The 27,668-nt window shown below is 31.5% G+C and overlaps 1 long non-coding RNA gene across 1 annotated transcript; it reads right to left on the reverse strand.

Moving 5' to 3' along the window:
* Positions 1–347: 347 nt before the first annotated feature.
* On the reverse strand, positions 348–24,627 carry LOC132758014 (uncharacterized). Its single transcript, XR_009629525.1, has 3 exons — positions 24,516–24,627; positions 14,641–14,820; positions 348–437 (listed from the first exon to the last, which is right to left on the reverse strand). It is a non-coding gene; the product is annotated as an uncharacterized LOC132758014 (long non-coding RNA).
* Between the last annotated feature and the right edge of the window lie 3,041 nt (positions 24,628–27,668).

A 27,668-nucleotide genomic window follows, 5' to 3' on the forward strand; every position in this document is an offset into this window, starting at 1 on the left:
TTACACCAAAGCAAAGGAACAAAACGTAGGTCATTTGGTCAATATCTAGTCAAGCTCTTATCAAATTTAAATTCTGCATCTGAAACTGTGCACAACGTCCAAATTTTATTACTCTACATGGATGTACATAATGGAATGACCTCAGGGGCTGAAGCCAATTTTTTTATTACATAGAAGGAAACTCTATGATAGATATCGTGTGCCGCCCCCTATCCCTCAGGGTGACTAATAATGAATCATTTTTTAGTTTTCTTTTATTTATTTATTTATTTCATCAACTACTATTCAAATAATTTATTCATAACTTACATGCTGATTTCTAGAGAACGAACTAAAATATTTCTAAATACCTTAGGCGCCCCTTTATCAAATGGGACATCAACATCATCGGCATCAAAAAATGAAGGTTCTTTTGCCTTTCTTCTGACTTCGTTTACCTGAAAAACAAAGTTATAGCTCCGCTTATTAAAGTTTGTGAACAAACATGTAATACTGTATACTTGTTTTAATTTCATAGCTTTACATAAACACAAGTTGGTCATTAGTTTAAATTGTAGGGCATGTGACATCAGATTTAAGTTCTACACCTTAAATTGTGCACAGTCAAAGGGTCAGATTTGTACATAAAAAGCCAAAAGGGCCACATCATAATAATCTAGGTTAGCTGATATCAAGCTCAATTTTACATCTAAAACAGTGCATATTTAATTGCTGTTTATCAAAGGACAAGTAACACACTTCATCAAAATATAGGTCAGCTGATACCAATGTTCAATTTTATATCTAAAATTGTGCACATGGTCCAAATTTCAAAGCTATACATCGAGGACCAAAAAAGGTCACTTGTCAAAATCTACGTTTGCTGATATTTAAATCTTATATTACATCTCAAACTGTTTACATGGCCCAAATCTCATTGCTGAACATCAAAGGACAAGAAAGTAGATCACCGTGTCCCCTTGGGCAGGGTAATAGTATGATATAAGGGTTGAATTCAAACAATCTTGATACAGGTCTACTAGACAATATTTCATGTCGAATACCTAAGCTCTAGCTTACTCCTATTCAGAAAATATATTTTTAGTTTCTGTTTTTACTATATGTACTGAATTCAAATCAATGACCCCGGGGGTAAGGCCAAGTTTTACCCCAGGACTATTTGAACAATCTTGGTAGAGGTTTACTACACAATATTTCATGCCAAATATCTTACGTCTAGATTTTGTCAATTTTGAGAAGAAGAGAGTTTAAGTTTTTTTTTACTTTTATAGCGGAAACCAATGACCTCACCGGGGCGGGGCCAATTTTTGACACTAGAGGCATAATGTTAACATCTTTGGGGGAGGACTTATAAATGACATAATACAACAAATAGCACAGCTCTTAGCCGTGTACCTTCAGACAAGACGACTTTTTAAAGTTTTTACTATATGTACATAATGAAAATCAATGACCAATTGGATAGGGCCAATTTCAACCCCAGGGCTATAATTTAACAATCTTTGAAGAGATTCACTACAAAAGTTTCATCCCAAAAAACTAACCTTAAGTCTCTGTAAATAAAATGAAGAAGATTTTTTAAGTTTTAACTATAATATACAAGGTAAATATAATTAAAACCTATGACCCCCCAACGGGGCAGGGCAAAATTTGATACTATGGCGCAAAGTTTAAACAACAGTGTGATAAAGGACCTAGACATGATATTATAAACCAGCTATCGAGCTGTAACCCTCCTATCTTCAGACAAGAAGGTTTTTTAAAAATGTTTTTAAAATATGTACATAATGTCAATCAATGACCCCCGGGGCAGGGTCAGTTTTTACCCCAGAGCTATAATTTGAACAATCTTAGTAGAGTTCCTTTCATAGTGTTTTATAGCAAAAATCAAACTTTGCATGTGTCAATTCAGATATGAAAATTTTAAAAGTTTTAACTATATACATATTTTTTGTTAGAAAAACTTGTGACCTCCACCCCCGGGGCGGGGGCAATTTTTAACGCAATACTATGCTTATTGTTGAGTAACATAATTGTATCACAGAAATGTATTTTGATCTTTGAAGTTCTTAATGAAACTGTCTAATTTGCATAAAAAGAAGGTACAGAATATTGGAAGATGCATTCCCTATAACAGATCAAATAATGTTGATCCTTTCTTAAAACAACTGCCAGTTTCTTTTTTCAAGACACTTTATATTCATTTTTTGACCTTTAATAGTGTGTAGAGTTTAAACATTTTAGAAAATATTTTATTTTCAAAAAGAAATGTCTGTTTCTAAAAATTGAAATATTTACAGACGGTAAGACGTTACTGATATAGTTCATTCTGTTTTATATAAGTATTTGTTTGATGAATAATTATTGCTTACTCGAAACGTCAAATTATGTAACAAACAAATTCTAGATGCCTTTATTTTATTGTTGTTCACGTGAAGTCATTGTTAAAATAAAATGATAAAAGGTAAAAATGATAAAACGGCTTAAAAACGGCTTAAGGGACACCATGGGTAATGCATTACCTCCACTTAGAGGAGTATTCAAAAAGGCTAGAATCGCTTGCCAACTACATTGAAAATGAGGGGCGTGGGTTCAAACCCAAGAAGGGGCAACTTTTTTCCTTTCTTTCCTTTTACATTATTCACGTCTCTCTCTGATCCCTTATGGAAGAGAAAAGGGTTTGCCGCTTTTCATGTCACATTGAAGGTTCCACGATAACCGTCATATGAACTCATCTGCGGATGTTTAAAAATTCAAAATTGTACCAGTTCGTGCTAAAAGTTGAATTCTGCTTAAGCCGGTGCTAGGGGGCGTAGATGCTAACTTGTACTTTCTAGTACCGTCCATGAACAGGCTAAATCAAACCGAGCCTGCACCTGTGTTGTCAATTTTACAGTTCCTTATGGTGCCCATTACCCATGGTCTACCTTAAGTGTCATGACAATAGCTCCAACCTTTTCGTTGAATGTAAAGCTGACCGTTAAGCTGACCGTTGATTGTCAACATAGCATTCTTTTAAAAATTATATTTTTAACTCACGGATATCGAATGGTAAGCTGAATGTTGATTTATAGCTCACCATTGAATATTTTGAATGTCTATGTCATTGTTTTTACGGAGCAAAATATACACTTGGAATGATATTGAAAAGCAACAATAATTAAATGTTGAGATAAACGTTTATTGTGTAGCTCAATTTTAAATTTGAATTAAAGTTACAAAAATTGAATATTTAGCTGATTGTTGATTGTCTAGTTCAACATTATTCATGAAAAAACCGGATCGAATGTAGAGCTGCGTGTCGGTTGTCTAGCCCATTACATGTAATTTTGAATCCGGCTTATCTCATTAACTTAAAAGAAAGATTGATTTTTAAACTGAATGTCAATTGTGTACATCGACATTTGAAATAACCTTGCTTAATTTTCATTATACACGCCTGGCAAACTGTCGCTCCACTTCAAAATTGTGATGTACGGTAAAACGAGCGAACGGCATTTCCGAGATAGAGCGGAAGGCCGATTTAAACGCCTAATTGTAAGTATTGTTTATGTTTTTGTCTCGTTATTTATTTAAGTTGTATTTTTTCGAAAAACGAAAAATGTAGTACCGTGTAGGATTTATTTAGGCTTACAATGATCTAAGCTGTAACAAAAAGAAAATTATATTAAGCCCGGGAGAACTTTTCTCCCTGACGAAGCGAACGATGATTTGTAGAAAATTGAACTTCCCAACCATAGAAATGCCATACCTTTCGGATTTCTTGAAAAAGTGTATTAGTAAATTATCAACCCGTAATAAGAACTTGTCCTTCGTGCAAAATAAATTACTCCTGAAGGATTTCTTAAATTTGTAAATCGATATTTTTCGAAAGTAGTGGAGCGAAAGGGCGAGAGATGGAGCAAAAGGTTCGATGTTGATCGCATCGCACCGTTCGCTCGTTTTACCGTACACCACAATTTTGAAGTGGAGCGACAGTTTACCGGGCGTGTTATTGTTATTGTCGTGGATTGTCTAGCACAATATTCATTATGATAAAAAGTATATTTTACTAAGACCGAATGTTAAGCTGAATTTCGACTGTCTAGGTTACCATTTGTCATTTTGAAAGTCTAATTTATTAAGGTTTTTCGAGCACAGTATTCATTATGTTTAAAGGAGGATATCTTCCTTAGATTGAATGTTGAACTGATGCTTATTGTTAAGTCCAACATTGGACATATTTGAATGTCCACCTGATTGTTGATTATGAACATTCATTATGAAAACATTAATATGTAACACCACTTAAACAAACCAAGTCTATCACTAACACAACTACTGAAGTTGCTCTCACATCAAACACATCAACGACTTCTTTTACAACCACTTCTACTACAATAGCCACTATCATTTCTATATATGCCAACTCTGCTAGTACTACACATGTGTCTCTTACTACTAAAACAACCATCACAATATCCACCACTTTACAACTACAATTACTTCTACTGTCAATGCTGCCACTGTTTTTACTTCTTCTATTAAAACTACCATCTAAAATCCAGCTAAAAATATTATTTTCAAACCATGTTATACTGAAAAATTTGTTAACAAACCAAAGGAAATTAAACCACTAGGCCTTCGTTTAAAAGTTGATTTAGATAAACTTAAAATTAATCCAGACAGTATCCTTCAAAATGACGATGAGGATGTTCCACCTTGAACTTATAATTCCCCGGAAATAAATATTAACCTTTCAAATATAAAAAAGGCATCAAATTCACCTGAATATTTCAAAGAGAAGTTTCTAGCAATTAAGGAAGAACATGAAGATTTTATACATATTTATACGGACGGTTCAAAAGAAGGTTGCAAAGAAGGTTCGGCTGTGTTTGAAAATAATTTTACATCTAGTATGAGGTTACCAGATAATGCATCAATTTTTACTGCTGAAGCAAAAGCTATCGATTTAGCATTGTCATACATAGCACAGCATACCCACGATAAATTTGTGATATTTTCTGACTTGCTTTCTGTTTTAATATCCATTAAAAATAAAAAATCTGACAATATCATGGTAAAGAAACTTCTTTTACGATTTCATGATATACTAAAAACAAAATATATTAAATTATATTGGATTCCAAGCCATGTAGGAATACGAGGAAATGAAAAAGTAGATGCTTTAGCTAAACAATCATTAAATTTTCAAAAAACTGACATATTGTTACCTGCTTGTGATTTTAGACCGGCTATAAATAAACTCGTATCAGCTGAATGGAAAGCAAATTTGGACAATGCCGTTTTTAATAAACTTCACGATATAAACCCATCTCTTGATATGTCACCATCTCTATCTCTGTCAAACCGCCGTGATCAAACAGTTCTTCTTCGATGCCGAATTGGACACACTAAAATTACCCACTCTTATCTCCTCACAAATGACAATGCCCCTTTCTGTGTAGGTTGTAATGAAAATTTTACTGTCAAGCATTTTCTTCTTGAATTTCATGATTTTTCACAGGCCCGTAATAGATTTTGTTCTGTAAATTCACTCAAAGAACTTTTTAATACAATTCCATCAAAAAAAATAATTGATTATTTAGAAGAGATAAACTTGTATTCTAGGATCTAATTGGCTAATTTCTATTGTCATTTACAATTTTTTACATAATATTTTAAGCCTATTATAGCATTCGGCACGATATGGCCAGTTATGTGTTGACGTGCCGTAAAAATCCAAACAAACAAAAAACTACCGCTACTATTACTTTCTTTTCCTCTACGGTTAGGACTACTACCACTTGTTCCACTAGAATTGGATCAGGCAATATAACTTTAGTTGCATCGGCAAAAGATTGAAGTAAATACAAAGAAACGCATGAAATTAAAAAAAATATACACTCAAATACATAAACCTTAGGTCCGATTATGAAGGCATGTAAGGGTAATTCAAAAGATGATATTTTGATTTTGATTCAGTTTGATTAGACACAATTTTGTAATGTTGGTGAATACAAAATATGAAATAAGCTTGTAATTCAATGCAGGCGAAAATGGAAATAAAAAGAGAAGGGCCATGATGGTCCTGTATCGCTCACTAGAAAAAGCTGTTTTATTTTTCAGATTTTCAATTTGCCGAAAGGCAAAAACAGTACAACTTCAACTTGCCCCTGTAGTTATATAGTTTCCCGACACTGATTTTTCTTTTTCTAAGACAGCTATAGACAAGCCTTTCTGGTCACCCGTCAATTATTTTAGTAGAAGCTATTAAAAGTGTTTTTCTTTTTCTATTTTAGGGTCTTAAGGTCCCTAAAAGAGACCGATCACATTAATATAGCAAACTTGAAAAAAGAAGAAAGAAAAAAACATTAAAGAAAGCTTTAAACAAATTATCTATTCATCAGGTCAGTAGAAGATATTTACAGCTCTTTTCTATTTTCAGCTCCTTAAACCTTGGGTCTATCAAATCAAACTTGATAAAAAACCTTTAAGAATGCAATAGACAACATTTTGTTATAATCCATTCATCAAATTAATTCAGTAGAAGAAGATGTTTGTTTTTTCTTTTATAGCGTAAGCGGTCCCTAAAACGGGCCAATCAAATAAATATGAGCAAATTTGATAAAAGACCACTTGAGAATACAGATGAAGTTTGGTAATCTTACATCAATTTGTTCAGTAGAAGAGATTTTGTATCTCTAGGGGCACCTAAAAGTTATTCATCAATAATATTAGTAGAAAAATATTTTAAGTTTTATTTCTCTTTTTAGCTCTGTTGATCCATTTAAGGTGCCAATTGAAATGATATGAGCAAATTAAAATTTTAGCATTTCCCCTTTGATACCAATAGCTCACCCTGAATCTTAGGTTATAGTAAGATAAAAAAAAATATAGATGGTTCAGTTTATGTACTTTTTGGTTTTTGATTTTCGTTCTTTGTAATTAATGTTTACATTAATAAAATTTGTTCTTCTTAGGTATAATTTTCATATAAATAAATGAAAATGAATTGCCATTAAGGCATTTTGAATCTCAGCTTTTAGATTTTCTACATTTCTGATTCATTTCTTGATCCCTGTAAACCTCTTTATGCGCATTTAATTTCTTTTATAACGACTTTCTTACTTTTCGTTTTCTTTTGAAGTAACCAATTTATGTCAATTTTCTGCATTTTGCAGGCATCTTTACCGGATTGGATGTGAGATTCGGTGATTACAATTTGTTGGTTCTGGTATCTTGAATCATGCAAAGGAAGTGCGCAAAATAAAAGCTGAATTTATGTTTTAACCGATAATCACTACATATACCAGTAACTCTCACCTGTCCAGGTTTTTTTTGTCCTACAGATACGACCAGTAATAGTCCTATCAACATCTCACAAATACATTTTTATATCCATGCATTATTATAATTCGACACTTGAGCATGTATTTATAACAAGACCTTTGCATTGAATGGCCAAGTGTCACTTATTTTTTGTTGCCTTTTACATCATTGTTTATTTCCTACAATGACAGTTTGAGTTGATGAAAAATGTTACTTATTTTAACATGTATATTTTGTTTTGATATTGTATTACTTTAAGCAAAGATAACACGCTTTCTTCTAGCAATCAATTGTATAGAAGTCACCTAGAAAGAAAGAAATATTCCGTCATTCGAAAGAGAAAAAAGCAACAATTCATAGTTTAAAAGTAAATATTTTCTTACCATCTCTTACTCTTAATATTGCAGGTGAAATTGTTATCTATATTGCATGATAAAAATCTTCGTGATGGACTACAGACAAAAGGAAATGCACTTCAAGAAAGAAATAATTTAATAACTATATCCAACTTCTTTTTGATGGCCTTGATGAGCATCATTTCGGCGTTTCATATTTCTGTTAGGAATATTATTTTGTTATGTGTGAACATATTCATTGACTCCAAACACAAATCTAGTATTCTGGAATGACTGCAGATGCGTTCATAAGGCGGTTATTATTGAACCTTCAATGTTCCATTAAATGAAAAGCGGCGAATGGTCCCTCCCCAAGTAATAGAAAGCGTGTGTCCCAAATGGGGAAATAGTGGGCTGAACTAAACAAAATGGAATTTTGAAAAACAGTTACAGGTTATGAAGCCTTCATATCACAGATAAGACGTCACATGACAACTTAAAAATACCAAAGAAAAAAAACAAAACAAAAAAAAACAAAAAAAAAAAAAAACAAAAAAAAAAAAAAAACAAAAAAAAAAACAAACAAAAAACAGGCAACATGTTTTTACCTAAAAACTTTTTAGGTTGATTCAACAGTGTTTAAGTACAAATATTGGAACCATCCTACTAGAAAAGGCCAAAATGTAAGAACTCAAAATATCACAAACACAAAAAAATGTCCTGCTGATCGAACTTCTAGGAACTATGACATATGATTGACTTTTACGGCCTCCCTCCACATGGCACAAACAACGATGATGTAAATAAAACAAAGAAATTAAGAATCCCTTAAGAAAGTCCAACGATTCAGAAGCAAATGATAGTTCATGTTCTTGGCCGATAAATATACTTTTTAACCCCCCTCCATTGAATCGGGAAAAGGATTTTGTTTTGGTGTTTTCCGTCCGTCCGTTTGAGTTTTGTTTTCGTGCTACTTGTCTGCAACTACTGACTAGAATTCAACGAAACTTTATGGGAACCATAAATACCAAGAGGAGATGCGCATATCGCCGCCTTGTTCCGTTTAGAATCTTCACTATAGAGTATGGCCCTTGATTAGTTATGCATTATGCATATAGAGCAATAATCGTTTCTGCACTACTTCTCTTCAACTACTAGCTGAAATTCAAATTACAAAAAAAATCAAACTTTATTGTAACAATCAATACCAAGGGGATATGCGCATATTATCGCCTTGTTCCTGTCAGACCCTACCAGATAGAGTTATCCCGGTTTTGGTTTGATGCCTTCTAAGTGCCATGCTGTGGTGGCTTGGGTGTTTCAGCGGCTGCGTCCTGTAAATGTTGCTTTTGCCTTGTTGATCTTTGTTCTCGTGTTTTATGGCCCTTGATTAGTTGTGCAGTATGCATTTACAGCAATATTGCTATTTTTTTCAATTGCTGGATTGATTTCAACAAGACTTTATCGTTGAAAAAAAAATGTTTTAATTTATTTTACTAATAAGATACACAATCTACAATAAAACACATACAGTAGAATAAAAATAAATTAGGGTTTAGAATTCTGTATTGATGTACATTTATTAAGAAAATTTGGGAGGAAATGATGTTTAATTTGTTTGAAACCTTAAGTTAAACTTTTTATGTACACATTACCTTCTTATATACTTAACTTTCATTTTTGCCTTGCTTCACTCATCTTTTGTTTTCACTTTCTTATTTCTTTAAAGCCCAATTATGCATCAGATTTGCTTCAATGTTAATTTCTTAAAAACTATTAATTTTTTGGTAATTCTATTTGAGTTACTCCCCTTGCAAAAGTATCTTTGCACAGCTTATATACCGTAAATTGAGACACTAAATCATGGTCGTTGTAGAAACTAGACAGGGAGTCGCTATATACAGACCATTTATATAGTTAATACTGTTCGGCGCACCTAAATATGGTCACTAAAGACAGAACGTCGCTATATACAGGGGTCGCTAACACAGTCTTTACTGTATGTGTGTTCTTCATTTTATAGTGACTTTATTGTTTTGTTTGATCATAAATTATTTAGAGCTTGGGCTCGCCAGGTGTCTAGTATTGTTGATCAGAGCTCTTTGGTTTGGGTGTAAATGATAATCAGAGTTTGTTGTTAAAAGGGATATATGGATTTGAGTTACAAAAAAGATAAAAAAATACCTAAAAAATAGTGTTAACTAAACATTTATACGCTAGTTTTCCAACTGAGAATATTTCAATTTTATTTCAGGCGGTGATGCCCAATTTCCTAATTTTGGACATTGGTTCTAGATTCTTTCTTTAGATTAAATAACATCTAGGCAGTCATTCTCCTGACATATTATATTTTATAATAAATGGAATATTCAACTTTAGTTGGACAGACTATATATATAGCAATAAATATGTCATTGTAAAGATTTCCATGTAATTTAGAAATCCAAAACATACTTGGAAGTGTGTGTTTTTTGTTCATTTATTCAGACTTTAAGAGTGGTAATGTAAGACAGTGTTATGATCTTTAATCATATATTTTTCTGAAGTAGTTTATAATGCGACCGCAATTGAACTTTTATTTCAATTTGAAAAACGTTGATGTAATATATACGTTGAACAAAAATAATTTTATGAGCCTCCTTGTCTTCTGGTACAAAACAAAATTTGAGTGAACAACTGTGATATTTTGTTCTAATTTGAATAGAATTTTGTTGCTTTTATTCGTAAAGATCAGCCAATTTTAAATTTGAATTTCATATTTTTATGTTATCCTCTCTTTTGTATTGATGTGCTTTCATTTCAGTTTAAGTAGCAGAATCATGTATTATCTGTCATTGATATTACAGCAAACGATAAGTGTCTTTTGATGATAAAATTAAGTATAATTAATGACATTATCAATTGCATATTTTACAAAATAGATTTGTTAATGTTTGTTCATATTTGCAAATAGATTAACTCGCTTTTATGTTTATATAGACTGTATGAAGGCGTATGACAACTCTATACATTCGAAGCTCCGAGACAGTCTTATACGGAAAGGTATAAAGGAGGATAGTAATGTACTTGCAGTTTTTCAATCAATATATAATCACTTGATTGAGATAATGTATTGAAAGGGGGCTTAACTGAGTTTTTCCAGTGTGAAAGGTGTAACAAGCAAGGCCGCGTTAGTTCGATAATGATATTGTTTCTTTTAAAATGACTTGATATATAACATGATATTAAAGTGCGAAAATGGTATATTTATAACAAAAGTCATAACCGACATATGTGTGTTGATGTTTGCTGATGATGTGTTAACTGTGGCCGAAACTGTTGATGAAAATACAAATAAACGTAAGAGACTTTTGTTATGAAACTGACATGAGGCTGAACTTATAAATATCTAAAATCGTTATTAAGGCCTCCACGGTTACACGTTTAAACGGATTTGTTTCGATTTTCAGTCGAAAACGTTTACGATAATTTTTACCGTTTAATCGAAATGACCATATTGTCCTACAAAATATCTTAATCATTGTCTATAATCATTAATTCTATCAGTTGTAATTGGTTTATTCCAAAGTAAAATACGGAAAATAGATATTTACAACCCTCCACACAGCATTACCGTGCATTAAGCGTGACATAATACATTGGTAAAGTTGATTTTTCTTTGATCTTGCAAAAGAACGAAATGAGGATACAATGCAGAAAATGTGTGTGGACTCAGGTACGTATATTAACATACGTACCTGGTGGACTCAATCGTGATGAGCCCTGAACAATTAATTATTTGTAAATAAAAAGTAAGTGATCATTTGGAGACTTGAATACATGGCGTAGTATAGTACAAATAAGTACCACCGTTTAAACGGTATCGTTTCGGTTCTTAGCAATCGTGTCAACGTTTACAAAAAATTGTAAACTTGGGAGCCTTAATCGTTATATTCCAAAAAGGGTGACCACTAAACATTGTGTGAATTGGACATATAAAGGAAAGAGGCTTGATGTAGCCTCGTTTTACAAATATTTAGAAGCCTTTCTCAGATCTTAATTGTCGTGGTCAAGAACTAAAGAAATTGTGTCCTTTCAAGATATTAAGGCAGCAAATATTGTACTTCGTCATCAAAAATATTATGGATTCTTTGAACACCACGAAACACTCGATTGTTAAACAAATTCTTACTTAATAGAAATATTGGGTCATCAACAATGTTCGAAAAAAGAAGATGTTCGTTATCGGTTCTGTTACAGGATGGCTTGCTTACATCAAAATGTAACTAACTTTCTAGCATTTAGCAGATGTGGTAGAATGACTTTATATATTAGTTATGTGTCTAAATATATTAAATAATGGCAAAAACTTTACCAACTAACAAATAGTTGAGACAATGCAATATTATGCGTTGACGCCGTGACAATTCCGGTCGCATAACTTGGGTTACCCATTTACTGTAAATCACTTTATATTCGTGTGATCTTTATTTCGCGAAAACCCAGTCTCACATTATTTTGCGGATTCATGAATTTTCGACGGCAGGGTCAGAAATTTAAATTCGCAAAATTATGTATCTTATTTCCGCAATGTAACAGGGTACGATGTTTCTATTGCATTAATTTCCATACTGTTCCGAAGTTATTCATAGAAAAGATACTTTCAATGTCACTCCATTTAGTGACAGTTTTTGATTTCATGTACCAACATAACTGATTAATTGTGGAAAGTTTTTGTTATCCTTTGTCTTATTTGGTTATTGTTCGTTTAAAGAATATTTGATAAAACGTTTCTTGTTTTTTAAAAAGGTGTTATATACTTTTTTATAATACTTGAACTACATTGGGAAAATTGCACGTTGATCGCTGGTTTCACGTTAATCTATTATTATTTAAACTATTTTTGTAAAGTGCATAAAGTATAGGGCAAATTTTAGCTTTTTTGTGTTGGTTTTATTCTGAGAAAAAAAGTAATTGGGAAAAATGTGTCAAAAAACCTTTATACATGTTATATCTTTACAATTTTGGACATAAAATATTGCACAAACGAATTATTTTGAATACATTATTAAACTTTAGACTATTTTGTTACTAAATATAATTGTTGTATAATGTATTAAATGGTATAAAATTTATGCGACATAATGAATACGCGACGCAATCAATTCGAAACCTAAAACAGCGCGAATAATACCGGATTTACAAACTATTTCGTGTTTTTCTAAAATTCATTTGGCTTTGTGTGGATTTCTTGGAGAACCTAATATTTTTAACCAATTTACGTCTAGCTCAAGAATCAAAACTAGGAGTTAATAACTCATCTCCTAAGACATTACGTATAAACTGAACTAAAGTGCGATAAATTCTAAACGATATGTGTCTATATCGCTAAATTATAAATAAAATCACACACTGTTAAATTTTGCTTCTCTTGCCTCTCCCTTAGGATAGAAAATGGACGTCATGTGAAAATAGATTGAGATTTAGATTCTGCCAGATTTGTCATTAAAGAAATGTTTACGCAGTTGAATTCTTTTAATAGGCCTAATGTATAATGAACTGAGAGAGAGACATTTTGATACCGAATGAACACCTAGAGTAATCAGCGAACATTTAATTTATAACAAGTATGTCGGACAATAGAAATGATGGTATCTATTCACTGAGAATTTATTCATTGCACTCAAAATTAGAGAGCCTCAGTTATAAGGCATGATATAAAAAATTAAAAGGACCTCTGTAAAATATATATTCTATTGTTATACATTTTCTCTTATAATTCATTTTCTTTCAGCATTGTCATAATATACATGTATACTACTATATAAATACACTACAATGTCAAATAGTTGATCATTTATTTTACGTATTTTTGGCCGGCGGCCTTTCATTTTAAATAAAACGATATTCTTTTTTACAATATTGTTTAAAAATGTTTACATTTAAAAATGTTAACATTTTTATTCAAATTATTTTTTGTTTGTTTTATTTTTCAAAGATATATGTATTGTCATTGATCTCGTTATCAATAAAGTGTTATTGGGCAGTTGATAAAGCAATTTGCATAATAAAATGTACCATTATGACACGTGAGATAAAGGAAAGACAAACATTTATTAATTTTATTACAAAACTTCATCATGCTCTCCCTCTGAGGGATACGGTCATTGTTGTTTTACGTGACTACTAGATAAAGAAGAAAAATATATAGTCACAGTATAGTCACATCATCAATTCTAGTATTAAAATCTTCAGCGGTTATTTATTTCAATTTTGAAATTCTCTTTGCCGTTGGATTAAGCATGCCTGTCTTTCAAAAAGTGTTAAAATAATAAAGATACGGTTAGGATATTTTAGCCTTTTAAATGATTAATTTATCTAGAAGAATTTATTGCAACAAAAATGGATCTTTATTGAGTAGCAAATAAATAGACATAAATATACAGAAGGTCGGGTCATGTTGACCCTATATCACACATCAGAAATCTCTTGCAGAAGACATTTATTTGATCATGTACCAGATGTGAGGCCACATTATGAATTAACAAACTCAAATGTAAATGTGGTCAAAATTTGAAATGTAACACAAGACTACTACGTTCTCAAAATGGTACTTAAGATATAAAATTTTATGGTCATATGCTTGAATCTGCAAAATTAATATGATTTAAATTTGAGTGCGTTCAATGACTATTAGAATGCAAACGTATATTGAACATTTGAAATTTGGAGCTTTTATCTATGGCACAGATAATTTTCGTAACAATATATATCATCAGTATTGCATAGTTATTCAATGTCTTAAGCGCATAAAACATTAATTAAGTATAATCTCAAATTGCACCAAATGAATCAATAATTTGTCACACAAATCGTTCTACTGCATCTACAGCTATTATTAGTGCAACTGCTACTACTGTTGCTGCTAGTGCTACTTTTTCTAAACAAATGCAATGATACGTATACTGCAATTGAATATGTTTTTACTACATTTACTTCTACTTCTGCTACTTACTTCAATGTTTTTCAGCTTCGGTGTCAGTTCTTGAGAGTTTTCCTTATGACGACTTGAAACCACATGCCCCATTCGGTTATCGGAAACACAAGTTGTTTGTAAGGAAATTATGGAAATATTCAATTTTAACTGTCTTTCCTTCCTTAGAGTATCAAGATCTATATGTCACAAATTTTAGATCTAAAAGAGATAAAACAAGATAATTACAAACAAAAAGAAGATTTAAGATAAAAACAAACTTATTGTTAACATATAATAGTATATCCGGTACTTCCGATATTATTTTTTTAAAGAAATGTGTTTGTTTATTGTATTATAAGGGAATGGCACATGTTCAAAATCAATGTAGCACAGTTCAAACCATACTGACATTATAAAATAGCAGTATAATATTTTGTTCCGGAATATTTTCTTCTGTTTGCATGAAATATTCGTCTGTGTTAAAAAACAGAGACTACTTATAATCTGATGTCAAGCCCCTACCTAAACAAGACATACACATATATTTTGAAATTCTCAGCACTGTCAATTTTAAAATTCTAAGATTTTGTATTGGGACACTTGTACGATAACGCTTGCAAAACATTGTAGTTCTTTTCGTATTTCTTTATTTTTTACTTCGCACAACTCTGTCTAAATGCTGTAACATTTTTGTAATAGATGTCCCGAAAAATTTCGGGGGAGCATATAGTCGTCGGGTTGTCGGTCCGTCCGTACGTCCCGAATTCGTGTCCGGCCTATAACTTTGTAATTTGAAATCGGATTTTAAAACTATTTCACAGAAATGATCACCATATTGAGACGACGAGTCACACAACATTTGGGTCGCTACCTTGAAGGTCAAGGTCAGAGCATGACCTTGCAGCAAAATCGTGTCCGGCCAATAACTTTGTTATTTGAAGTCGGATTTTAAAACTATTTCACAGAAATGATCATCATTTTGAGACAATGTGTCGCGCACAACATTTGGGTCGCTACCTTGAAGGTCAAGGTAACAGCATGACCTTGCAGCAAAATTGTGTCCGGCCCATACCTTCGTTATTCGAAGTCGGATTTTAAAACTCTTTCACAGAAATGATCACCATATAGAGACGATGTGTCGCGCGCAACATTTGGGTCGCTACCTTGAAGGTCAAGGTCACTGCATGACCTTGTAGCAAAATCGTATCCAGCCCATAACTTTGTTATTTGAAGAAGGATTTGAAAACTATTTAAAAAGAATGAAATTACCAAAATTTTAAAATAAAAAGTTTTCGGGGCGCAAAAATTTTTTGGGTTGTTGTTTACACTTTTGAAACAAATTTTCTGTGAAAACTTTGACACTAAAAGAGGTATAAAAAAACCCTGTGTCCAAACCCATTTGGGAAGGGGGATTTTTTTAATTTTTTTTTCCAAAACCCGGTTTTTTGTTTTATTTAAAATTTGGTATAGATACACTTATGCAAAGTTAGTTTTGTTCATTGTGTTCAGACTTTTTCGTTTCATGTCGGGACTTTGTGGGACAGCCAACGTATGAAAGAGAAATGGAAGTATATTGCAATAAAAAAATCTCTGGATATTTAATATGAATTTAGGTAAATAACAGTTTTGTTATCTCTATTCATACTTCTTAATATACTGTAAATCCTAGGTTCATTAAAAATTCAGAGATTTTTTTTATTTTTATGTTTCATTGATCATATAATGTATGGAAAAAAATGTTGACTTAAAATTAAATAACGATTGTCCAAGTAAATACACGTGTTTGAACTGATTAAATATTAGTTCGAAGGTAGATTAAATATTGAAAGTATCGGGAAAAGATATTTTTTTTGCCAGAGAAACGAAATGTGTTGTGTTTTCGGTCACGGGCACGGGAAAATCGGGGGGCTTTTAACAATGGGAAAACATCTTAAAAAATGACTATTGGAGAAGGGATTAATTTTTAAAATTTTTTCATTTATGACATACACTCGAAGGGATTATCACCCGACTTTACATTTTTGCTTGTATAAATAGGTTTTTGTTTAACGGGGTTTTTTCAAAATTTGGGGCTTTTAAATAAAATTTAATTTCAGTCTTACTACTTAGAATTATATTTAAAATGCATTGATAAGTAAATAGAGAAAATAACAAAACAATATGCTACAGCATAATGTACACCCATTCTGTGAAATTTTTCATTTTCCGTTGCATATTTATTTTTTTATTTTTTTATTTTCTCAAGAAACGTTTTTTAAAGTTTTTAAGTAGTAAATAGATTATGTTTAATTTTTAAAGGTCCAAAATTTTAATAAAACCGGGTTTACAAAAAAAACTATTTTATAAGCAAAAAATGTAAAGGGCGGGTAAAATTGGCCCCCGGGGTGTTAAAAGTTTTTCAAAAAGGGTTTTTTTTTGTTTTTGGGTCAAATTTTCAGACTTTTGGGTTAAAAACACTGACGCAGACTTAAAATTTAGTGTGGAGTGCTACCTTATTTGTAATTAATTTATTTACTGTTCTGTACTTATAAGGGAATAACCGCCGAGAATATTGTAGTGTATCAGCAACGGATACTTCACCTGATAAGTACAGAAAAGTTAAGAGTAGGGTGTGGCAGACGTAAAATATTTACTCGTATGAGATAAATAGAAACTTTTGGGTAGAATAAGAAAACAAGTCATAAATTAAATGACACATATTTTATTACCTAAAACATACCTTGGGTTTACATTTGTAAAAAAATTGGTTTTAATGCGTGGGACGATATTTATTTATTAATGCAAATAGATCGATTTAGATGGATTTCACCAATCGATTACAATAGTTCGTAAAATGACCCAAGTGATAAAAAACTTAGTTTGAAAAGATGTTTCCTCTGAGAAGGTCTTGATGGATTTGTCGGACCCCAACCACATAGACCAAGCTGTTGGAAATCATTGTCTTAAAATTTCTTCAAATCTCTCCAACATAAAAGATTATCTTGCCTTTCTCACCGAAATAGTTCGCATCGGCACAGACTTGACCGTGTTAATATTGTAAAATCTTTTTTATAACGATTGTGAGGGGTTCTGTTTTTTCTAAGCGTTTCTCTACAAGAAATTGACGTTTAGCTCAAATTTAACTAACCGTTCAAAAAGACCCTTAGTTGATAAAAATTAACAATAAATCATTTTTTTTTGTTCTCTGATAGTGTTTTATATTGATTAATTTACTACCTTTAAACACCAGACTGCTAACAAAGACAATGCATTAAACTTAAGGTGATAATATTTCAGCATTTGAATCGTATTACTGTCAAATCTGAATGAACAGTCACACCTGAATATCAGCATTAGAAAATAAGAGCGTCCCTTTTGCATGTGGGCGAATCGATCGAGCGCCTAAACTGGTATAATATTTTTTGTTTGTATCTTAGGACATGTTTCAAATACACTTTTAAACTTACTACAAATTTCATAGAGACCAGCAAAATTATGGTATTTTATTTACAAATAATGTATTGATGCATGAACTGGCTTTAAAGCATACGAAAGGTGAATTGATACTGTACTTAAACTTTGAAAATAAAACAAAATCCTTGTTTTACATTTAATTCACATCAGAATAAATGAAGCTGTAATACAACAATTGGATTTTCTTATTAAAAGCGATTATAATGTAACAATGAGTCATATAATATACCCACTGCATAATAACATAGCATTTGGATATCAACAATATATAAGGGTACATTTTAATTTTAATTTATACTTAACATGTATTATTTTTCTTTTTTGAAATTATTTTTACTTTAATAATGAAATTGAAACCTGGATTAATTCATCAATAGATATTTGACCATCAGATTTGTATCCCTACCTAAATAATTAAAACATGGTTCAATTTTTTTTTCAAACTTATTTCGATAAGAACTTCTCTTCATAAGTTGTTATTTCTCAAAAAAATATGATCATTGCGATGAAGTTAGAAGGTTATGCTGATAAACTTCAGAAAAAAATATCAGCTTCCCTCGTTGGAAATTTTTAAACATATTTTTATTTTTTCTTGCTTTAAAACCTTCAGATGTAAACAATTGACCAGTCATGCGATAGTTATAATTCTTTTGCCCCTGTCATTTAATCATGTAAGTCCCTTTTGTACAAACATAAACACATCACACATACTGTGCAATTTCTGTACTTCTCATTTCAGCATGATTTTAAGTTGTTGTTGTTTTTTTCAAAATATGTGTTATCAGGGGATTCCAAAATAACCATAAAAATAGTTTTCTCACCTGTTTTGTACAAGTTATTATATTCCTTGCTTAAAAAAAATGTTAAATAAATATTTGAATCTATTACTTTTGTCTGATAAAGAAAGCGTTAAAATATACATACAAAGTTCAAACATATTTTAGCATATAGACGTCCTAAAAATATTCAAGATTATCTTATGAGAAGTGCTTTACTTGATCGCACATTTTTATCTAGCCAATGTTAAAGAAGTAGATGTTCATATTGTAACAATATAATTGTTGGTTCCCAATTTAATAGCAGCATCACAGGTCGTTCTTTTAATTTACATAATGATGTTAACTGTACTACGCGTAATGTAATTTACCTTATTACATGTAAAGGCTGTAATAAGCAATTCGTAGGTCAAACTTATCAAACTGTATCGTGCAGAAAGAATAAACATAGATTTGATATACGAAATTGTAACGTAAATCTTGTTTCACATGTTGCGATCCATTTCGGATCACCCGAAAATAAGTGTTCATTGTCAGATGTTTCATTTTTACCTATAGAAATTATAGATAACAATATGGACCGGTTATGTAAAGAATATTTTTTGATCCATAAATGAAATACTATGATTCCATATGGACTAAATAATAAAGTATTATATATATAATATAATGTGTTAAATAAATATTAATATGTTTGTCTATTATCTTATTTTTATTAACACTGTATAATAGACATCTGTATCAATATTGATCCATTTTAATTCATGTACCAGCTTTATTTATAACATAAATATTTGTTTTTACATGTTATCATATTTTTGCCGCTAAACGCCATAACGTTTTTCTCGCGTTTTACGCGTGTTCCGTTATTACGTCGCTTCCGGTAATTTTATTATGTTTTGCCTGATGAAGGCATATAGCCGAAACGTTTGCAATAAATAATTACTGAATGTTCGTGTTTGAATGGCTTGTCTGTTTATTTTGCCTATCTTGTCACCTTTTTTGTAAGATTTCTTGGTAATATTATATATTGTAGACTACCTGAATATAAACACTCTCCATGACAAGGAACAAGTAATATTGTAAACTATAAACAAAAGCAGATATAAAATCTAAATCTAAAGCTGATATCGCAAAGTTCATACAGTTCTGAAAGATGTGTACACATAAGGAAAATCAATGGCCCCCCTTGGCGAGGCCTTTTTTGACCCACGTTTTTTTATTTGGACAAACTTGGTAGTCACTCATTAGGAGATGTGTCATGCTAAATATTTAAGATCTAGCTCTTATGGATAATATCTTACCACAAGCTTATTGGGTTTTCACCATTTACCTCATATATACGTTTTGTCACGTTTTTTTCACCCACACCCTTTCAGGTCTCAAATAGTGAAAAACTGCCCTATTTAGGCACCAAACACGTGTATTCATTTGAGAAATATTGTTATAAAAAATGATCACATTTTTAGGCGCCGCCCTTTATCAGGGAATGTGAGAGGGGGGTTGCCCTCTTCTGCTTGAGGATATTTGAGGGTGGGTGATGGATGCCGCCCTAATTAACGCCAAACAAAATTTGGACGTGTGAGAGGCTTAAAATAGCCTCAGATAAAATTGACCTGATGTATCTTGAAGTTTGGGTGAAATTGGTTCAGCGGTTTATGAGGAGATGTCGTTTACAGTAAAAGTTTACGGACGGACAACAGGCGGACACCGGACGAAAAGCGATCTAAAAAGCTCACCATGTCACTTTGTGAGCTTTAACAACAACAAAAATTTTTCTTTTGGCTATTAACACTTGATATCTAAAGACATAACTGTAGTTTGAATAAGCTTTATAGTATTAATTAATGCAATACAAATTATTAAAGTTAACAACTTAGAGATATATTTTTAATGTTATGTGACACGACCAAGCCTCTTTGATGAGATAAAAGCTTTGTCGCATCTTCTGAACTTTTTCAAAAGCACCTGATTAAAATGAAGATTAATGTCTGCAGGTAATTTTTAAAGTTACTTGAATATATGCTCGTTAATACCGAGTCACAGGGAATTTTAAAACAGAGTTAGAATATAATTATGCTCTTTCATTAACAATACAAAATTCGACAAAAATACTTGATTATAATTATAATTTCACGCACAAAAATGTCCATTATGAAAAGAAAGTTTCATTTAACATTTTAGCTGAAAAATGAGTCACTATACTTTATCAAATCAAACAGTTTATAACGACACCAACATGCCAGTAAGGGTTTTTTGTTCATGAAGGAAATACTTCATTGCTGATTTGATGATTAAATTAATCCTTAGACACAATAAAGTTTAAACTTTATGAAACTTTAAAAATTCTTAACAAAAAACGTTAAACTGAGGAAATGATGTTCTTTAAAGAGGGAAAATTAGCATTTTTTATCCTTCACTTTTACAATAATGTTGCCGAGCGTTCGTAATACATTCTTTCAAAAAATTTATGTTTTTCAAATTTCTAGTCTTATTTTATGTATTTAAGCATAAAATAAAAAGACAGTTTGTTTGTTTGCTGTGTAAATTGTTATTTTATTTCATCTCGTGGACTTCAAAACCAGTTTGTAAAAATAACGAGATGTGAAAAGTTTCACCTAACACGTAAACAAACAAATATCTTCTATATATAATCAAAAGTTTAATTTAGATAAAAATAAAAATAACTAAAACAATTTTACAGAAAAAATAAAGACTAAAATAACAATGCATGATAAGTAAAAGATGAAATCGGCAGAGTTGCCACTTTGCTTAAGAGTAAAATGAGACACCAAGACTATTGTATAAAGCTTTTCAGCCAGTGATGGAATTAATAGGGCCAGTTACACAGACGGTCGGTCCCCAATCGGTCATTTAATTTTAGATTTAGTCGCTGTTATGATCGGTTGTCATGCGTGATTTTATTTCTGATTTTCTGTGAAACGGCCATCGGTGACAGAAAGCAAACTCAAACGGGTTTGGATCGGTGATAAAAAAAAAAATGCTGAAATACTTTCGGTTTTTAACGTTTGTAAATCGGAGCTAAATCGGGCGTAACGCTGATTAATCGGTGTTTGATAGCTAGTCATTAGTTGTTAAACATTTTCCGTCAGATATGGCCGGTGATTCATATTTGGTTATCTTTGTCCGATATACGATATCGGTGATTTAAAGCTTGCATATCCCATGATATAGGTTGCTGTCGGTTATTTGTAAAATATTTTCACCGATCGGGAATTTTAAACATGTTTAAAAATCCCAATCGGTAATTTTTCACCGATAAAACTTATATTTTCCCAATAGCAGTTGATAGGTGGAAAACAGGTGACCAATAGGTGATATCGGTGTTAAATACGTTGTCATCGGTTCAAAAAAACTACCGATCAATCACCGATGGCTCTGTGTAACTGGGGTGTTAGTAAATCAGAAAAGTGGTATCTGCAAAACGTACTATATTGAATCATCAAGCCATTTAGTAACATTTGAGGTAGTTCTACTAAAGCAGACGATGTTTACAAATAGGAGGAAATAACAGCAAATTGCGCCTATTATATTTGTAACTAAATACTTTATATTTGTAACATAATAATTGGCCGACAACAAAGACTTTTAGAGCGAAGCAAATACCTTTAATCATCAGTTTTTATAAAAAGAAACTTCAAAGTATTGAACACAAATAACTCATGGTTACCTGATTTTAAAGGATCTCCACTGAGTTTAAAAAGCCTATAAAACACAACATTTTGATTTTCTAACGAACATCAACTAGGACTTTTAAAACAGAAAGATATAACTAAGATTATAACGAAATATGCAAATGTACACAGAAAAAAATGAAAACCGTATTTGTTTGGTATTCCTAGTCCGATTTGATTGAGAAGCGTTTCAACGCTTTTTAATTTTAGTCATTTTTTCACAATTAGAAAAATTATGGAGGAAAAACGGAGTGAGCGAATGATCTGAAATTTTGCTCACAAATTTTTCGTTTATTTTTCACATTTTTTGTTCAGTAGACCTAACCAACTTAAATTTATCGATCAGTCAACAATAAACTATATCTATTAGTATAACTAAGAATAAAATGGACAGCTAATGATATTACACGTCAGGGTAGGACCTGGAAAGAGAATAATACTCAGGATAGTCTGTCTAGCTACCCTGTTGCAACACAAATTTTGCATCGCGAAAACGGGTTTATTACAATACCGTTGTATTTATTCACGACCTCTCCGAGTCGTATCCTGTCTCCAATTGTTGTAACACCTAAATTAATTAAATTTTCTTCGGTTTATTGTTTTGTCTCTTGTATCCCTACTTTATTATTTATATTTTTTGTGTTAAATATCCAAACACGACAGACGACAAAATTGACGCCATTTTCAAATAACGGTGTTAGAACAGTTTTACCCATATCAAACTGTTCAGATTAACAACCAGGTCATCTATAAATAATTGAACATCATCCGTATGTACAAACTCATAGAACCATGTATCAAAAAGGTATCAACATTTGTAGAAATTGCATCACCATGCAACAAAATAACATCACTATTTGTTAAAAGAACATCACCATAAAGCAAAATAGCATCACTATTTTTAGAAAGAACAACACCATGTAGCAAAAAGCATTACTATTTTTAGAAAGAACAACACCATATAGCAAAAAAGCATTAATGATTATAGAAAGATAACACCATATAGCAAAAAAGCATCACTATATTTAGAAAGAACATCACCCTATAGCAAAATAGCATCACTGTTTTAAAAAAGAACAACACCATATAGCAAAAAAGCATCATTATTTATAGAAAGAACACCATCATGTACAAAAAATAAAAGCACCATCTATCAAAATTTCATCACCATTTATCAAAACAACAGGATCATTCATCAAAATTATAGCCTTATTTTAACGACATCACCATCAGGGCTGGGAATCAAAACTGCGTCGTATTCTACAAAATGTAAACAAACGCCGCCATCGTGGAACGAAAAACGTTTGTTTTTGTTTATAACTCTTTTTGTTGGTAATGACTCAAAAGCACGTAAAAGACATAATAACGGAATTGATGGACATTGTTGCTCATTATAAGTAACAAAGGTAGGCATGCAATTTGTGCATACTTCTCTTCAAATAGCAAGAGACCTTTACAAAATTTGTATTTCTTTATTTTTTCAAAAAAAGGTAATTACTGATTGATACAGGGTCCAGGAGAGGTTTCCCTGGAATATTGAATTTTGTATCAAAATTCTGTAAATGAAAAAAAGTAACCACCCCAATTTCAAACTCACGGGAACAAAAATTCTGCTCTCCTTCAAGTTCGCAATCACTTTTGTTTTATACTTGATCCTTACATTTACGCTTTTTTTATTTAACATGTATGTAAATAAAAAGAAATACAATACTGTGAAACTTAACTGAAAAAATAATTGAACAAACATTAATAACGTCTTCATAAAGTCTACAAATCAAAATGAAGAAAAATGTGTTTTTTTTTCATGTACGTTGTGATGCTTAAATATGAATCCGGTCTAATGTTTTTAAGAAAAAATAGCTATCTACAAAAAATGCTTGTTAAGTAATGAATACATAGATATTTACCAATACTAAATTTTAATTTTATATTCCGATTAACAAATAAAAGTAAACGTTATAAGAACTTGTAAAAAGTGACTTAAACTTACATGCGAATAGCCAGTTCAATCCTTTTATGATAAACCTTTTTCATATGACTTACGTTGCGACTAAATATTTGTGTTTGATCATAAGAACACTTAAGATAACGTTCTGTATGCAAAAGGTTTATTGCTTTAAAGAGGATCATGCAAAAGCTATGTAAATATTGCTCATGCCTCGATATCGATTGTTTACCTAGTGATTATCATATTTGTAGCAATATCACGGTGTTACAAATGCATATCAGGCCTCAGACCACAATGTTTTATATATATACAGCAAACTAGGGTCATGCGGCCTTAATTCCCATTATTTCAGGTCAATAAACATCCGTTTGACAGTCTTCAGTTATCGACCAGTCAGTGTAGCAATGGCACGTGAACATTACGTTATTGACGGCATCATATCAAAGAGAAATATTGCTCGATTAGAAAAACAAATACAATGTGGTCATACCACGTGACATTTTGGGTACAGTACAGGCCGATTTTTCACCGATTCATTGATAACTTTAACTGTTACTCAATCGAATTTGATCAGATAAGGTGCGGAGTATCCGTAATAATATCAGCTATCCACGGTAAATCAAAATATAGAAAACCCCTGATTTTTTTGAAAACAGTTTTGTTTTCATACTTTGGGCCGAAGGGAACGATACACACTCATTTATCACAACAAGCGATTTCTAGCAAATCGTCTGTTCTTTTTTACTGTTTCTTAGAAAACTGAATGCTAAATTTTATAGATTGACTATGTCGAAATTATCTAGTAGATGCACTGATGCTTTAGCATATTTTCCTAAAGTTATTTTGAAAAGGTACGGAACACACTAATTTTTTAAAAGTTACAGTACACACACATTTTAAGTCTATTTGAAATAAAGCTGAAAAAATGTATGAAAATATACCTTTACTAATAATGTGAGTGTTTATATCTTATCAATGTTTGGAATTAATTTTGTAAAATGGCACTATTTGTTGCATGAAATGCTAGAATTTAAAAATGAATGTTATGATAAACTGGATAAATATGTTCCTAGACGGTTTAAAATTTTTTATCTTCTCGGGATTTTGTAAAATTACTGAAACAAGTATATTATGTGACTGTTTTCCATCACTTACAAAGCAGATAAAGGATAAATAAAATCAGCTAACATGTTCATAAACATGCAAAATCCCATATACTGACCTTTTTTCAGAATTTTTACAGTTACATAAATCTACGTTTGTCCATAATTTAAAACAATTTCCCCAATGATTTTCGAGTCCAACATGGCCGCGAATGGTTGTAGATTGTATTTTCATTTTTTCATCTGGCGCTCGGTTACTTTTTGTACTTTATCGGTTTCCATGTGGCACAAATCACCCACTGTAAAATTTAGTGCACAAATTTATTCAAGTGCAAGTGACAATCTACTTTATGAAAAGTCTGTTGTCGGGTTGACTCTGGAGACCTAGAGGTTTGGACCGATGTCCCTCCATTACAAAAAGATAAGACAGAAGCTGTCCCTTTCAAACTATGCACATGTTAGAAAAAAATAGAATAACAATTCAGAATATGATTTTTGAGACTTTATTATTATATTGCTTGATCCAAGTCTAATGACATTTACTTCCCTTAAAGGACCAGTACTGACCTACTAGCACAGAGAGTGTGGAATATATATCTATATTGCCATACAACCGTCCGGTGGAATTGCACTATTGACCCTGCTATCAATAGTAATGTACACTTATTTAACCTCAAATCTGGATAGGTCATTATGTAACCTGCCAAATCTCACAAGTTCAGAAGATAAACCACAACACCCTGGCTAAGTCACCCTTTACAACATTCCTTTAACTATATTTAGATACTATTATTAGCCAGCTAACACTGGGTATAAACCTTTAATCTGTATTCTAATCAATACATGTATTATCATTTATAACTAAAAAGCCTCATCCCTTTAATAATAATGTCATGACTGTAACTCTATAAATACAGAAATATTATAAGTCTCATCATATTCATATACTAAGATATACATGTATGTACATAACATTAATAATTCACAGTTTCTTTTAAATAAATATGAAATCCTAACATTAAAGGGAGACACAGGCAAAATTTTCATTTCTTAGTTTTGAAATTTTCATTCATTATTCTGTAAATGTCCTCAAAATGAATACACTAAACAGTCAAAGGAACAAAACTTTTCTCCATATAAGGAATAAAATGGTGTTTTCCTAACTTGACTCGCGTGGGTCAGGTTAGAGCGCTAAAATTTCACAATAGTTGTCACTCTGTACTCTGGAAACGTTAAAAAAACATGTCAAATCAATTACTTAGACTTGTTTCAATCATACAATATCCACAATATTTGTTATTGTAACTTCCAGGGTTTGTTCAAATTGCATGACTTGTTTTTAAACTATTCGGTGATTCTGTACGCGTCAAAATTTCGTTCAACATATATAGATATATTTAAACTTCAAACCCAAAATATATAGAATTTATACAGAAATTCATGTTGGGACTTTAAGAAATGTCATTTTAGGGTGATTTGAGTACAGAAAATCATTTTTATATTTTTGCCATTATTTTGCCTGAGTATCCCTTTAACATTAACAGTGGAATTCAAAATCTAGTAGAAATAAAACTATAATGTATAAACTATATTATAGATACTAATATTAGCCAGCTAACACTGGGTATAAACACCTATAACCTGTAGACTAATCAACACCTGTATTATCATTTACACATTTTAATGCAAGTTTCATCCATCATAACTGAAAGTCTTTAAATACAGAAATATTTTAAGTCACATTTTATCCACATACTAAGATATACATGTATGCACATAACATTAATAATTCTTAGTGCTCGCCAATTTTTTTAAGCCAATCACCGACGAGGATTTTTTAAATTTTCAGGTTTCAAATCTTAATAGAACAGATTTTATATAAACTGGGCGTGAAGTGGGCGGAGCTAAGTTTCGAAGAGCGCTAAAGTGCAATATACGCATGTGCAGAGATCTTGAAGTTTACTCCTCCTACTAATAAATATTTATGCATCATGTTTTTTCCGTACACGCACATGTATATCGTCACTACGGCATATAATTAAAAAAAGAGGTTCATTGAAATGAAAACAGGCAAAATAACAGTAAAAATGTT

Source organism: Ruditapes philippinarum, unplaced genomic scaffold, assembly GCF_026571515.1.
Source record: "Ruditapes philippinarum isolate M1 unplaced genomic scaffold, ASM2657151v2 ctg5667_1_1_1_1, whole genome shotgun sequence".
Taxonomy (NCBI): Eukaryota; Metazoa; Mollusca; class Bivalvia; order Venerida; family Veneridae; genus Ruditapes; species Ruditapes philippinarum.